General features: G+C 39.3%; 1 pseudogene; it reads left to right on the top strand.

The window, feature by feature from the left end:
• The first annotated feature begins 1,816 nt into the window (after nucleotides 1-1,816).
• On the top strand, nucleotides 1,817-3,093 carry LOC141266290 (uncharacterized; annotated as a pseudogene).
• The last annotated feature ends 1,879 nt before the right edge of the window (nucleotides 3,094-4,972 follow it).

Below are 4,972 nucleotides of genomic sequence, written 5' to 3'. Positions count from 1 at the left end.
AAGTGTTAACAAAATTCAATTAATTGATAAAAATAAACTAAGTGAAAAAGCAAAGGGGAAATCTAAATCAAATTAATATTTGGTGTAACCACCTTTTGCCTTCAAAACGGTATCAACTCTTCTTGGTACACTTGTTCACAGTTTTTGAAGGAACTTAGCAGGTAGGTTGTTGCAAAAATCTTGAAGAACCAACCACAGATCTTCTGTGGAAGTAGGTTTGCACAAGTCATTCTGTCAGTTTATGTAATTCCTCACAGACTCAATGCTGTTGAGATCAAGTCTCTGTTGAGGCCATATGATCACTTCCAGGACTCCTTGTTCATCTTTGTTCTTCTTTATCCTGAAGATAGTTCTGAATAACATTGATGACATTGGCTATATGTTTGGAGTGGTTGTCCTGCTGCAGAATAAATTTGGAGCCAAGAAGACGCCTCCCTGATGGTATTGCATGATGAATAAGTATCTGCATGTATTTCTCTATTTTGAGAACACCAAGTAATGAGCAACTCTGAAAACTGTAAATGGTGCAGCAGATGGAAGACACATCCGAAATCAGAAGATGTCCAGCAATGCCATAAGCTCAGAACTTGCAGCAATCAGTAGAACTCATCTAGTGTTCAAAGAAGTCTGGCTACAAGTGGTCTTCATGGAAAAATGGAGGCCAGAAACCATACCTTGAAAATGGAAACGAGGTTACCTGACTCAACTATGCATAAAAACATAGTAACTGGCATGCAGAAAAATAGCAGCAGATGCCCTGGACTGATTAATCAAAATTTGAAATATTTGGCTGTAACCGAAGACAGCTTTTCGCCGAATGGCTGGATACCAATATATGACGCTCGATATATGCGTGTCATCAGAATTAGAGAGATTTAGAATGCACTCAATCTTCAGAGGATGGAGGTTCAAGTTGACCAGGGTCAACACCTCACTTTATGTAGTGAAATTCACTGCACTCTCCTGAAATGAAGCAAATATAAAGGATTTATTCATACAGTTTGTATATCACAAAGAGTAGAGTAGATTATTCAGGTCTTCTGGCAATAGTAAAAAAGAGAAATATAGACTCTCTAGAGTCTTTATCAGAATGTTGCAGCACTAATGGTGAGCGATAGAAGAGTGGGAGAGTCAAAACATCACTGTCGCTAGAAACACTGAATAATCTATTATATTCTTTGTGACATGATGAGCTGCTGTCAGTCAATGTAGGGGGTGCGGATACAGACGCCATTCTCTATACACAGAGCGATGACTGAACCAGCCTTAGTGCCACTTCCATGACTGAAACCCGAATTCTACCAAAGGAATAAAGTTAATTTCCTCCCGGCAGCGAGGATCTAAGTGCCAGCAGCAGGTTCAGAACGCTATTAACCTGCAGATTAACCCCACATCTGCAGGTCAATAGCGTTTTTTCATGTGACAGGTTCTCTTGAATTATATAATGATGAGTGTCTACAGGCAACAGAGAACCATGATGGAGGTTCATTGCAAGTTTCTTTAAAGCTGCATTTCCCAGTGAATGTAGTTGGGGATTTGGTGAGAAGTAATGGTGTACTCAATGCTGAAAAATATAGGCAGATATTTATTAATGATGCAGTACCATCGGGAAGGTGTCTGTTTGGCTCCAAATTTATTCTACAACGATCCCAAGCATTAAGCCAATGTCATTAAGAACTATCTTCTGCGTAAAGAAGAACAAGAAGCCCTGAAATTCATTATATGGCTTCCACATAGCCCTGATCTCAACATCACTGATTTTGTGTGAAATTTTGAGACAGAAGGATTTGCACAAGCCTAAATCCACTGACAGATCATGGAAGACTTGAATGCCAAAGTGGGCCATGGCAAACATGGAACCATTGTTGGAAACTTTGGACTTGGTGAACGAAATGAGGTTGGAGCAAGATTCATTGACTTTTGTAAGACAAATCAACTGTCCATCATGAACACATTCTTAAAAAAATCACAAGCGAAGTCTCTACACATGGACATCACCGAATAGGGCCTATAAGAATCAGATTGACTACATATATGTTCTCCAAAGATGAAGGTCGTCGATCAGTACCATGAAAATAAGACCAGGAGTGGACTAAACAACAGGCTGTTTCCAACTTCGATTTGACCAACATACCTGAAGTTTTTTGGAACAGTCTGCACAACCGATTTACATCATTGGAGATGGATGAAAGAAAGTCTGAGGGATTATGGACACATATAAAGACTATTATTACTGAAGAAGCCAGTAATACAATTAACAAAAGGCAGAAGAGGCCACTGCAGCCATGATTAACAGAAGAGACCCTAAAGATTATCGAAGAAAGACGAATGGCAAAAGCAAAATATATCAAGCAGAATGCAGACATCAGTAAATGACTAAAAAAAAACATTTGAGCAGTCAAAGTATATTTTAGTAATAAAGTTCTAAGATAGAAAGCGAACATTTGAAGAGCAAGACCAGGAAGGCCTACCTAAAGATCAAAGAGATAGGACAAAAGCTGCGACAAAGAGTGGGCATGTTGAAAGATGCCAACAGAAACAAACTAACTGAGCCAGAACAGATCAAGGAAAGATGGAAATTGTTCATGGAGCACCTCTACAAGAACAACTCAGTGATACGGGAAGTAACTGAGATTGGAAATGATAGAGAGCCGAACATCCTGAAAGATGAAGTCGTTGCCGCGATAAAGCATTTGTCAAACAACAAAGCACATGGATGTCACAATATTCCAATAGAGCTAATAAAGTCTTTTGAAGCAGCAATTGATGTCATCACATGCCTGTGTCAAAAGATATGGACAACTGGTAAATGGCTCAAGGACTGGACAAGATCGGTGTTTATTCCTATTCCAAAGAAGGGACATGCTCATACCTCATGCCATCAAAATACTACTGAAGATTCTACAAAGACAGTTACAACCTTACTTTGACAAAGACCTGCCAGAGGAACAAGTAGGATTCATAAAAGGTAGAGGAACAAGAGATGGAATTGCTAACATTAGATGGATAATGGAAAAGGTCAAAGAATAAAACAAAGCGATCTATTTTTGTTTCATCGGCTACAGCAAAGCCTTCAACTGTGTTGATCACTAGAAATTTTGTAATACCATGAAGTATATGGGTTTGCCGAACCATATTATCAGTGTCATTAGGAACCTTTCAGAAAAAGAGGAACCTTGACGTGGGTTGCGAGCTTGTGTATTTTGGACAAAATATCGACCAATATCTCATGTGGTGTATTTACTTTATACACTATTTTTCATCTTTTTTGCACATTTTTATGCAGGATGCGGCCAGGCCCTTTAGTGTTGGCTGGGTGAATTGTGGTGTCTGTCTTTTTGGGGTGCGCTTATATAGTGCTGTACAAGCCAGCCTGATCTAATAGTATGGGCGTCATCAATAGGCTGTAAGCTAGACACTGTGCATCACACCTATCTGTGTGACTGGCGTCCTATGCAAGCCCCATCTGTGTGCATGTACACACAGCCACCCCCTCCATAAATTGGTAGGTCAGTGAGTGGCTGTTTACATCAGTATTTTGCACATGTGCTGCCCCAGCCTTTATCATGGGGGCCTGCTGCATCCTGCTACTGCATTGGTAATTGGACCTAGTGTTGGTAAGGCTTTATCTTTTTCAGTGATGTTCTTTGCAATTTTGTCCCACGTGAGCTATTTTTAATCATTAGGAACCTTTACATCGACCAAGAAGCAACAGTCCGAATGGAACTCCTTGACACTGCATGGTGAAAAAGAACTAGGCGTTATATAAGGCAGTATCCTGTGACAATTTCTCTTCAATTTATCTGCAGAAGCTATTTTCAGGAAGGCTGAACTTGCCGAAAAAAGAATCAAAATTGCTGAATGAATCATCAACAATCTTAAATACATAGATGATACAACATTGATAGCAACAAGCGTAGATGGAATGAAGGACTTACTATGGAGTGTCAAGATGGAAAGCTCAAATATGGGACTGCTACTCAACGCAAAGAAGACAAAGATATTGACTACTGCCAGGTCTAACTGGGAGACATTTGAAATGAATGACGACAAATTGGAAGTTGTAAAGGACTTCACCCTACTTGGAGAAATGATCACTCAAGATGCAGCGACGACACCGGAAGTCAATAGAAGAATAGTTAATCAACAATGAAGTCACTACACAAGGTCTTCGAATCAAGGAACATTTAACTACTGATGAAGACGTACACAGTTTTGTCTTTTCTGTGGTAACATACGGATACGAAACTTGGACGATATAGAAACAAGACAGAAGAAGAATCAATGCCTTCAAAATGTGGTGCTGTAGAAGGATGTTATCAATACAATGGATAGCAAGAAGAACAAACACATCAATTTTAGAATCAAGCAGACATGTCACTCGAAGCAAGGGTCACCAAGCTACGACTTGCCTATCTTGGACACCTCATACAAAGAAAGCAATCACTGGAGAAGGACATTGTGGTTGTAGGAATAGAAGGAACAAGGTGAAGAGGAATACCAGCAACTCGATGGCTTGATACTATCAAGATAATGGAGGAGAAGACCCTGGTGGACCTATCTAGGTTTGCAGAAGATGGATCTTCACACAGATCATTCATCCATAAAGTCGCCATGGCTCGAGATTGAGCAGAAGGCCATTTAAAAAAATCCACTGAAGATCCTTGGTTAGTTCTCCAAGATGTTTGGAACAATCTCCCTGCCGAGTCTTTTAGAAAATTGTATGCAGGCGTACTTAGAAGATGCTATTATGATGTTTTGAAAGCCTTTAAAGGGTGGTCACATAAAATATGGATCTGGATTTCTTTTTTGTTCATTCACATTATACTTTGTTAATTAATAAAAAAAATTTAACACTTCTGTTTTTGAAAGCATTCTTACTTTGCAGCACTTTTTCACATATGCCTAAAATTTTGCACAGTATTTTATATCACATACATTACACAAATAAAAACATTACACACAGCAGGAA

The sequence above is a fragment of the Phyllobates terribilis genome, unplaced genomic scaffold, assembly GCF_046119375.1.
Source record: "Phyllobates terribilis strain yellow unplaced genomic scaffold, ASM4611937v1 Scaffold_1__5_contigs__length_1240528914, whole genome shotgun sequence".
NCBI lineage: Eukaryota > Metazoa > Chordata > Amphibia > Anura > Dendrobatidae > Phyllobates > Phyllobates terribilis.
Note: the sequence above shows the minus strand (reverse complement) of the source record. Positions and strands in the feature narration are given on the sequence as shown.